Source organism: Hylobates moloch, unplaced genomic scaffold (genome assembly GCF_009828535.3).
Source record: "Hylobates moloch isolate HMO894 unplaced genomic scaffold, HMol_V3 SCAFFOLD_61, whole genome shotgun sequence".
NCBI lineage: Eukaryota > Metazoa > Chordata > Mammalia > Primates > Hylobatidae > Hylobates > Hylobates moloch.
The window spans coordinates 82,780-94,767 of record NW_026652336.1 but is presented as its reverse complement, the minus strand read 5'-3'; the positions used below and the strand labels follow the sequence as shown (position 1 = coordinate 94,767).

General features: G+C 38.4%; 1 non-coding gene across 1 annotated transcript; it reads right to left on the bottom strand.

Annotated features, from left to right (window-relative positions):
• Nucleotides 1–3,298: 3,298 nt before the first annotated feature.
• LOC116463777 (U6 spliceosomal RNA) lies at nucleotides 3,299–3,405 on the bottom strand. Its single transcript, XR_004246771.1, has one exon. It is a non-coding gene; the product is annotated as a U6 spliceosomal RNA (small nuclear RNA).
• Nucleotides 3,406–11,988: the final 8,583 nt, after the last annotated feature.

Here is an 11,988-nt window from a genome sequence, read left to right as displayed (position 1 = left end):
GTTAGCCAGGATGATCTCGATCTCCTGACCTCGTGATCTGCCTGCCTTGGCCTCCCAAAGTGCTGGGATTACAGGTGTGAGCCACGGTGCCTGGCCCCATTCTTAGATCATTCTTTTTTTAATGAAAACTTGTTGAATTTTGTAAAGTGCTTTCTTAGTACATCAATTGAGATGATCATGTGATTTTTTTCCCCCTCCATTCTATTAATTTCATATATCACAGTGACTGATTTTCATATGTTGACGTTTTCTTACATTCCAGTAATAAATCCCACTTGGTCATGGTTTATAATTGCTTTAATCTGTTATTTAGTTCAGTTTGCTAGTATTTTGTTGAAGATTTCTCCATCAATATTCATAAGAAATATTTGTGTATAGTCTCCTTTTCAAGTAGTATTTTTTTCTGGTTTTGGTATCAGGGTAATGCAGGCCTCATAGAATAATTTGAAAGGACTTTTTCTGCTTCATTTTTTTTTTTTTTTTGCAAGAGTTTGAAAAGAATTAGTGTTATTTCTTCATCAAAGGTTTGGTATAATTCACCATTGAAGCTGTTTGGCCTAGGGCTTTTTTATCTTGTAGGAAGGTGTTTTATGTTGAGGCCCCCTCCTTACTAGCTATCTGTCTATTCAGATATTCTATGTCTTTATGATTTGGTTTTGGCAGATTGCCTGCCTGTTTCATCTAGGTTACCCCACTTGTTGATGTATAGTTGTTCAAAGTATTCTTTTAATCTGTTTATTTCTGCAAAATTGGTAGAATGTCTCAATTTTCATTTCTGAACTTAGTATCTTAAACATTTTCTCTTCCTTCCCTTTTTCAGTTGTTTTAAGGTGTTTTTCTAGTAAGTCTGATATGCATGCTTTCTTACAGATGGTTTCTTTCAATTTATTTTGAATTTATTTGCAAATTTTGAATGAGCCATCTTCTATTTCTTAGTACGTCTTGTAATTTTTGTTGTGGGAAATTTGAAATTTGATGGTTTTAATGTGGTACTTCTGGAAATCAGATTCTCCCTCTTCCTCAGGATTTGCTTTTATTTTTATTGTTGAAGGCTGTATTAGCCCATTTAAGACTTTTCCAAACTGTTTTTGCAAAAATTATTTCTTGTCATGTGTGATCACTGGAGTCTCTGTTTCTTTAGCTCATGTTCAGCTAATGTTTAGACAGAGATTTTTAAAAAATCAGGAGCTAAAGCAAACAAACCAATGAAAGACACACACACACACTCTCAAAACAAAACAGAGGCAGGAGCTGCAAGGCAGCCTCTGAAGACTGGCTCTGTGCTGGGACCCTTCATCTCTGGGCTAGGCTTGCTCAAGCTTGGGGCTGGGCCAGCAGTGAAAGCAGAAGGTCTTCTCAGGTCTTTTCTGAGCACGTGGCACTCTTGAGCATTCACATGGCTTTCTAAATTCTCCTGGATGTATGGCTGCACTTGATGTTCAAATTCCCCCAAAGCATCTCATTAAGCATCTCTTCTGGAACTCTGATGGCCTATTTTATATCTCTACTTGTAATCCCTTGCCCCAGACACCTGTGAGCTTGTCGTCACCTTGTAGCTTTTATGAACAGTGTCAACCACTTTTATCACCTGTATTCGGAGTTATACAAAACAGAGATGAGTGTCTTGTGTCAATCTGTCAGATGTCCTCAGACAGGTTAGAAACATAACATAATGATTTGCAATGAAGTCTGCTCTGTTCCCTCTTATGCAATGGGAGGTGGGATCTGGAACCAAGCTGCCCTCTGCTGAAGACCCAGATTACTGCTGTACTGGGGAGTGGAGAGAATAACAGTGAAAGTGCCGCACACCTTTCCTACTATTGTGACAATAGCTTTTTCTTGATAGGGCATTTGCTTGCTTGCTGTAAACCCGTGACTGTTTTCCAGAGATGCTTTAAAGTTGGTTCAGATAACTTCTGGGCTTTTTTTTTTTTTTATGTTTTTGTTGGGGAGTGAGAGCTTGGAGTTTCCAAGTCTGCCATCTTGCTGCTCTAATTTTTTAAAATAAATAATGGTTAAACGTATGACATAATGTATATCAAAATAACTTTATCTTATATTTAAATTATATATGTACATAAACAAATCAGAAAAAAATAAAAACAAAAGCAAAACTTATTTATTCTGCCTTTTTCTCCACATGCTAAAAATGGAGAGAAAATAATAGGCCAATAATTCTCAAACATTCTGTTGTGAAGGATCAATTCTCTAAATATGTCATGGGTAACACTTTTAAAAATAGACTAAAATTGAATTATTGGGAAAGTACAATAAAAGACAAACTATCAACCCCATTTTCAAATTATCAGATTTAATAGGCATAAAATTTATGTCATATTGCAAATGAAGTTCCTAAATGGTTCTTCTCAATTTCTTTTGCCAACGAGCAACCTTCAGTTCTCAGTTTGACACTTGATAGCAACCACACTCTCAGTAGCCTGGAGTGATCATTGTCTTTCTGTCCTCTGTATTAGAGAGACTCATAAGAATAGAGAAAAAATTACTAAAGGAAATATTTTTTGACTAAATAAAATGGTAAAATCATCTGTACATAAAATCATTCGAACTTTGATGGCAGAAAATAATTTGGAAAAATATTGGTCTCAAATATTGTGAAAAGTTAAATACTACATAATAATTTATAAAGAGTTTATGCAAAAAGAGAAGTGAACATAACAGTTAATTGAACAAAGAAGCATGCACACACTATAAGATAGAAATTGATAATAGAAGTAGAAAATATGTCATTTCCATGAAAGAGAAGAAAATAAAAATTACAATAAAACTTAAGATATAACTTTTGCTGAAAAAATATTTAAAAATTTTTCTAATAATTTCTAAATTATTTTCAACACAAAGACTTGTGTTGTTAAATAAAACTGTTTAAAAAAACTGTCTAAAGCAAAATAGTAGCAATGTATTGTGTATTTATACCATATATACAAGTAAAACATAAAATGACAATAGCACAAAAATACCAGGGAAAAATGTGGAATATACTGTTCTACTGGTTTATATTACATGTGAGATGCATATTATTTGAATATAGACCATTATTAATTAGAGATGTGCACTATAAATCCTAAGGCAACCATTAAAAGAATTAAAGCAATTCAGTGTTTTCTTAATATTCTTTGATTATGTTTCAATAATAAAATTACTCTCTAAATGTTTGGAAATAAATTGATGATCAAATGCCTACTTTTTCTCAGATACTTTCTGCCTTTGTGTTTTGCTTATTTTAATAAACCTCTGAGCTGTCTGTTCCTCATATAACGACTTCCAATTGATATGCATATAAAATATGGGACGCTTCATGAATTTGTGTGTCATCCATGTGCAGGGGCCATGCTTATCTTCTCTATATCGTTCCAATTTTAGTATACATGCTGCTGAAGCGAACACACCTATTTGTTAATCCTAAAAATTCAACAACATATGCACAACACTCTAAATTTCTGAAGTGTGATAGTACCCAAAACACTATGACTAAAAGTGAGTTGTATACCATAAGGGTTAAGAGCTTGGGTGTTGAAGTGGGGTGCGGTGGCTCATGCCTATAATCCCAGCACTTTGGGAGGCCGAGGCAGGCAGATCATGAGGTCAGGAGTTCGAGACCAGTCTGGCCAACATAGTGAAACCCCGCCTTTACTAAAAATACAAAAAATTAGCTGGGTGTGGTGGTGTGTGCTTGTAATCCCAGCTACTCGGGAGGCTGAGGCGGGAGAATCACGTGAACCCGGGAGGTGGAGGTTGCAGTGAGCTGAGATAGTGCCACTGCAGTTCAGCCTGGGCAACAGGATGAGACTCCATCTCAAAAAAAAAAAAAGAAACGAGCTTGGGCACTGAAAGTGAACCATCAGGGGCAAAGTTGCATCTTTAGCACATACTACCTCAAGCAATTCAATCTTCTGTGCTCCTCTTTTTCCATCTGTAGCACAGTGATGATACAGTTTGGATATTTTCCCCTCTAAATTTCACATAGAATTATAATCCCTAATGTTGGAGGTGGGGCTTGGTGGGAGGTGATTGAATCATGGGGGCAGATCCCATGGCTTGGTGCTGTCCTTGCAATAGTGAGTGAATTCTCGAGAGATCTGGTTGTTTGCAAGTGGGTGGACCTTCTCCACAACTCTTGCTCTTGCTCTTGCTTTTGCCATGTGATGTGCCTGCTCCCCCTTTGCCTTCTGCTATGAGTAAAAGCTCCCTGAGGCCTCTCAAGAAGCCAAGCAGATACCAGCATCATTCTTCCCTGATAGCTTGCAGAACCATGAGCCAATTGAATTTTTTTTCTTTATAAATTACCTAGTCTTAGGTATTCCTTTATGGCAATGCAAGTACAGCCTAACATAGAAAATTTGTGCTGAGGAGTGGGGCCTTGCTATAAAAATACCTGAAAATGTGAAAGCAGCTTTGGAACTGGGTAACAGGCAGAGGTTGGAAGAGTTTGGAGGGCTCAGAAGACAGGAAGATGAAAATTTGGAACTTCTTAAAGACTGGTTAAATGGTTGTGACCAAAATGCTGATCTGATGGTGCAACGGACAGTGAAGTTCAGGCTGACAAGGTCTCAGACAGAAATGAGAAATGTATTGGGAACTGGAGCAAAGATTACTCATATTATGCCTTAGCAAAGAACTTGGCTGCATTGTGTTCATGCCTTAGTGATCTGTGGAAGTTTGAACTTAAGAGTGATAATTTAGTGTACCCACTAGAAGAAGTTGCTAAGCAGAAAAGCTTTTCAGAGGTGACCTGGCTGCTCACAACTTACACACAGATGTGGGAGTTAAGAAATGACTTAAAGTTGGGAGTTATATTTAGAGGGGAAGCAGAACATAAAAATTTGGAAAATTTTCAGCCCAGCTATGTGGTAGAAAAGGAAAGCCCATTTTCAGGGGAAGAATCTAAGAGGGCTGTGGAGCAACCAGTTGGTAGAGAAATTAGCATAAATAAAAGGGAGCCAGGAGCTGATAGCCAAGACAGTGGGAAAAAGGTCTTGAAGGCATTTCAAAGATCTCTGAGGGAACTCCTCCCATCCCAGAGCCAGAGACCCAGGAAGACTGAATCGTTTTGTGGGCCTGGCCCAGGGCCCTTATGCCCTGTGCAGCTGCAGGACGCTGCTCCCCAAAATCCCAGCTCTCTGGCACTAGCTCTGGCTCAGAAGAGCTGAGGTATAGCTCAGGCTACCACTCCAGAGGCTGTGAGCTGTAAGCCCTGGTGGCTTCGATGTGGTGTTAAGCCCATGGGTTCACAAAGTTCAAGAGTGAAGGAGGCTTGGCATTCTCCAGCTAGATTTCAGAGTATGTATGAGAAAGCCTGGGTACACAGGCAGAAGCCTGCTGCAGGAGTAGAGCCCTCATGGAGAACCTCTACTAAGGCAGTGCTGAGGGGAAATGTGGGGTTGGAGGCCCTGCACAGATTCCCTATGGTACACTGCCTAGTGGAGCTGTGAGGAAGGGGCCAAAGTTTTCCAGACCCCAGAATGGTATCACCAGCAGCTTGCACTCTGTACCTGGAAAAGCCACAGGCATTGCATTCCAATCTGTGACAGCAACTGCAAAGCCTGAACCGTGAAAAGCCACAGAGGCAGAGCTGCCCAAGGGAGCCCACCTCTTGCACCATTGTGTCCTGAATGTGGGATGTGAAGTCGAATGAAATTATTTTGGAGCTTTAAGATTTAATGACTTCTCTGCTGGGTTTTGAACTTCCATGAGCCCTGTAGCCCTTTCTTTTGGCCAATTTATCCCTGTTGGAATTGGAATATTTACCTGATGCTTGTACCCTCATTATATCTTGGAAATAAATAACTTGTTTTGTTTTTATAGCCTCATATATAGAAAGAATTCACCTCCAGATAGGACTTTGAACTTGAGTTAGTGTTGGAATGAATTAAGACTTCAGGTGATTACTGGCAGGGGATGATTGTATTTTGCAATGTGAAAAAGACATGAAATTTGAGGTGAGGTGGAATGATATAGTTTGCCCCCTCTAAATCTCATGTTGAAATGTAATCCTCAAGGTGGAGCCTGGTGGGAGGTGTTTGGGTCATGGGGGTGGATCCCTAATGGCTTGGTGCTTTCCTTGAGATGATGAGTTCTTGACAGATCTGGTTATTTAAAAGTGTGGCACCTCCCCTTTGCTCTCTCTTGCTCCTGTTTTTGCCATGTGACGAGCCTGCTCCCCTTGTGCTTTCCCCCTGAGTAAAAGCTCCCTGAGGCCTTCCCAGAAGCCAAGCAGGTGCTGGTGCCATGCTTCCTGTACAGCCTGCAGAACGATGAGCCAATTAAATCTCTTTGCTTTATAAATTACACAGTCTTAGGTATTCCTTTTAGCATCTCAATAATGGCCTAATACAAGTGATAATTACAATTCTTATTTCATAGGCTTATTGTGAGGATGAAAGGGTAAACACATGTACCACTATGCTTGACCCACACAAAACACTCCATAACTAATTACTAATTATTATGAACCATCCCCACTTACAGGTATGACGGGTATGCAGAATTTGTCAAAGCAAAGACCTGTGGTTTAGAATTGTCCTTTGCTCATTTTGGCTGGAGTTTAACAGCACCATCTCAGCTAGAGGGAGGAAGAAAGAAACAGGTGGAAAAAACTTTCCTGGTTATGTTGTTCTATCTATATTCCTGGTTCCTCTAGTGCTAGTTCACACCAGTACAACCCTGCCAAAGATCACTCTTCCCAGAATGCACTGCTTATCAATGCCATTCAATAGGGGTCACAGCTCTCTCTCTGGCTCTTCTCAAAATAGGAGTAGTAGGACTAGGAGTGGTGCCTGATAGCCAGATCCTGGGGCTGAAGGTGGGGACACCCATGTGTGGGGTGATCATGGGCTCTGCCTGTAAAATTGGGTGCCAGAGTTTTGTGTCATGAGAGCCACTTCCCTCTCAGGAGCAATGATGTCTGTGAAGAGATCACATCCAGATTGGCCATTTATGAATGGATAGCACTCTCTTTTCAATACTTTTACAATATTTCCGTTTTTTTTTTTTTTTTTTTTTTTTTCTGGAGACAGAGTCTTGCTCTGTCTCCCAGGCTGGAGTGCAGTGGTGCAATTTCGGCTCACTGTAACCTCTGCCTCCTGGGTTCAAGCAATTCTCCTGCCTCAGCCCCCCAAGTACCTGGGATTACAGATGCCTGCCACCACGCCTGGATAAATTTTGTATTCTTAGTAGAGGTGGGGTTTCACCATGTTGGTCAGGCTTGTCTCAAACTCTTGACCTCGTTATCCACACACCTTAACCTCCCAAAGTGCTGGAATTATAGGCGTGAACCACCGTGCCTGGCCCATATTTTCAACCTGTTACTAGAAACAATAATAAAATACAATTCCAAATCTAGAGAAAATCTCTGAGTCTGATTTTCCTTGGACCACCACTCTCAGCTGTCCTCCAAGGCTACTCAGCTTGTGGCATCAGGAGACCCTCCACAAGACCCTCTCCCATCCCTGCTACCTCACCCCACTGGTACCATGGAAGCCTGGAAGTTCCTTGGCTCCTGAAAGGTCTTTCTTGAGAAGCTTATTGTCCCCATGTGCTTGTCCTGGAAGAAGCCCAGTCCACATTCCTGCTAGCTTGATCACCACTGCACACTCAGAGTCAGTAACAGCAAGTCCAACAGGGCTTCCTGTCCATTTGCCATCTGCCAAGCACAGGTTGCTTTGAGAAAGATGGAGGATTGAAGAAATGACCCAGCTTTGAGGCCTGGTTCCGTTTTCTATAACAACTGGGCTTTGTAAGGGGGAGGAGGAAGCTATGAGACCTAGACATTTAACTGGACACAAACCATCTGCAGAGGGAGTGAGAGTTACTGATTTCCACCTGCACTCATTCATTTTTTTGGTAGGCTCTATGACCACTTCTGTGATTTCCAACAACAACAGTCTGTTTCTTGACTCAGTTTCTCAATTTGGACATCAGATGTCTCACTCTGCTTTGAAATTGTTCTTGGCTTCTTTATGCAATTTCTCTATCTGACCTTCCATTTTTCAAAGCATGTTCTTCAAGTGTTTAGCTTATCATTGGTAAGTCAATAGCTGAGACAGTAGCTCATTCCATCCTGCCCCACCAGGGTAGACAACTTTTCTTTTTTTTTGTTTTGTTTTTGTGATGGAGTCTTGCTCTGTTGCCCAGGCTGGAGTGCAACAGGCAATCTCATAGCTCACTGCAACCTCTGCCTCCCGGGTTCAAGCGATTCTCCTGCCTCAGCCTCCAGAGTAGCTGAGATTACATGTGCGTGCCATCACCCTGGCTAATTTTTGTATTTTTAGTAGAGATGGGATTTCACCATGTTGGCCAGGCTGGTCTCAAACTCCCGGCCTCGTGATCCGCCCACCCCAGCCTCCGAAAATGCTGGGATTACAGGTGTGAGCCACCGTGCCTGGTGACAATTTTTGTTTCTTATTGCTACACAACTCTTCACAATCACAGCAGAAACGCCTTCAAATATTCATAAAATCTCGTCAAGAGACTTTGTAATGGCATTTGTCAAGAGTATTGAGAGGAAAAGATATTAAATTACAGAAGAATCTTCTGATTAAAAAAATTATCTGAAGACATATGTTTGAGTAACTTACTCTGCAAACCTGGCCCACTTCTGTTCAGTAGTTACCACAGCGAGAGAGAACATGACTTGTAGCTACAATAACATCGCTGCAGGCATGATAAATTCGTCTATGATTGGACCAAGTGGAATTTCATGGTCTGAAGCATTATGCATTTGTCAGTCTTGTTCAGTTGTTTTCAGCAAAAGTGACTCAATGATATTTTTCATGTCATTCAGGGAAGAAAAGTGAAATGGTCTAAAATTAGACTGTGTACTAACTCCAGGCAATTGGTCTTTGTCCAGATACATTTCCTATTTGCTGATAGATTCTCGTTATAAAACTTAGAACCCATTTGTGACAAGTCACAGCTCATTAGCCATCTGTTTCTCTATTACATACCTGTCTTTTATAATGTGATAATTTAATTTTCATGACATTTACCTAAAAATATTTTATAGTTATTAAGAAATAACAGCAAATACGAGCAGCATCTCATATTAAATCAATTATTTTGCTACACATATACTTAAGGATATAATGATTCAAGGACAGAAAGTTCATATAAAATAAAAATAATGCACACAGAAAACTACAAAAATAGCTTCCCAAATAAATAATGTGGTTTTCTTGCATTACACTGTATGGGCAGTCAGCAGAGCTTATAGATGTCAGACAGAAATATGAAACTCTAACAGTTCATAATGCACAACAATGATCAAGAGCATTTTGCCTTTGCTCCCAGATTCCACGAGTGACAAGAGAGTTTGTTATCTCCTTCAACACAACCCCAGAGTAACAAAGGACAAAGAAAAGACAAAGCAGGAAATGGAGTGAAAGACTCTGGCTAAGGTGGTGTGCCACTGGGCTGCCTCTCGGGTATCTGTAGCTCACTCTGGATCAAATTGAGGGTGCTGGTTGTGTGCACCCTATTCATCTTAACAGCCTCGGCATTTAATACAGTGCTTGCATGTATTTGGAATATGTAATTTTTAAATTAAAAAATGTGCAAATATGTCTTCAGCAGCAGAGAGCATTTTCGAAAATACAAAGAAATTGAGAAATAAAATATATTTGCCCATAGTCCCACTACTCTGTGATAGAACTGTTATAGCATTTTATCATTTATCTGAGAACACTTTGATGTATATCTGTGTGCGTGTGTGTGTGTGTGTGTCTATACATTTGCCTGTATGTCCACACACAAGTACATAATTGGGGTTGTGCTTCATATGTCTTTTGGAACTTTCCATTTACTTTTTGTCACTGTGGTACTTTTACATATTTTGAAAAAGTTAAATTGAATTGCCAGGCTTATAAGTGAATAGAGGTGTTTCTTGATTTATGTCTCCCCACCCTTGATTCCTGCTCTTATGCGGCAACTGCATTCAACACTTGTAGCTGTTTCTTCTGTTTTTTAACTGCATTCCTGCAAGGTATGCTTCTGCCACTCCTGCATGATTATTTGGTTTATAGTTCTGTCAGCTGGCTTCATAGTAGGGGAGATGATGATTTGATTTTTAGATTCCTCACCTCCACACATTCCACTTCTGAGGACAATCACGTGTGGTCTCCATGGGCATTAGTATTGATATTATATTAATTGTGCTAATATTGACCGATTTCCATGGATTTAGATCTTTGTCATATAAGCTTTTCCAACTGATATTTTTTTTTTTACTAACCTGCCCACTTTATTTTTTAAATGTATATATATATATTTATCTCCTACCTTTCTTGAAGTTGTACTTTCTAATTCGAGGAGTGGTTTGGCAATTTATTACTATTCGATATTGTTTAACAGCAGACACAATTGTCACCTTTTTCCTGTGTAGAATATAAAGTTATGAAATGGTGAAGGAATGAATTTGATCCACTATACTAGTGATACAAACATGTCAAATTCTTTCACTTTTTCTAAGTAAAACTTTTTGTGAGTTCTCACACACTGGGGCTGATGGAAAATCCGAACTGCAATTTTCAAGGCTGTATCTATGTATCTATTTTTGAGACCTTTATTTTATCTTCCTTAATTCATTGAAAAGAGTGAGAGGTCTGTTTTAGTGCCACAGTCCTCTAGCATTTTTGTCTATGTCTCGAAATTTTATATTGATAATATTAGTTTAGTAAACCTTGATCAAAATATGGTTATAGAAATGTTTTCAACATAGAAAGATGATTACTTTTAAAATACAGGTGAACATTTATCAATTAAAAACAGTTTAATATTTACTCTTGAGGATTCAGATTTGTCTGAAGTTACCACAGCAGTTATTTTGACCTACATTATTTTCTATATTGTATCTTTTCCAACCAAATCATTGTAGGATTTTTAAAGCACATATGTTTTTAACTTAAAATACTACAAAATTAACTTTTTATTTTTCTTGCTTTACCTTAGGTTTTTAAATGCTAAATCATTCTAAGCCATGACCTCTTAATAGTTAGAGCTGTGGTTGGTAGGTTGATAACCATGCTGATTACTTAAAGGACATTACTACTCAGAATCAGATAAAAAGAATTATTACACAAAACCATATGTAACACAGTAAAAGCTGTAGTTAAAGAAAAGTTTGTGTTGCTAACTGCCTTTATAATTAAAGAAGAAAGAAAAATAAAACCGGTAAGTAATGAAAAGAAATTTTTGAAAGAACAGCATAATTTATCAAAAGAAATCAGAAAGTGGGAATTATAGAAAAAAGCAATCTGATGAAATAGCAAACAACAAAAATAAGAAGGATGAATCATCACCAAACTTTTCTTTGAAAAGACTGATAATATAGATAAACAACTTGCAAGTGTTATTGAAGAAAGAAAAAGGAGAAAAAATAGACATGCAGAGTTGATGAGGGATGAGAAAGAGAATGTAACATACAGAAAAAATTTTTAAAATCTGGAAACGCTGCCACATAAAGGGAAAGGCAGCAACTTTGAAAATCAGGATAAATAACCAGCATGATTTCCCAGTAAAATATAAACTACCAAAATTACCCAAGGAAGTGAAAACTTTTAATGGACCAATTATAATGGAAGAAATTCAGGAGGTGATAGAATATATCGTATTGAAGAGGGCACCAGACCAGATCTCTTCACAGCTGAATTTTAAATTATCTTTAAATATCTGACAATATTATTGAAACTATTCTAGGCTCTAAAAAAGATATAAATCTTCCTGTTTCATGTACAAAGTCAGTGAAATGTTAATAATAAAACTTAATAATGATAGCATTTAAGTAAAATCATAGAAAATAATGACAAGTAGAAACCAGATCATTTACAAGAAAATGTTAGCAAAAGAACCCAGAAATACATCAAAAGAGTAATACACTATGACCAACTAGGTTTTAGTACAGAAATAAAAGAATAGTTAAAAATGAAAACATGTATCAAATAATCCACTGCATCACTAAATTACAAGAGAAAAAAA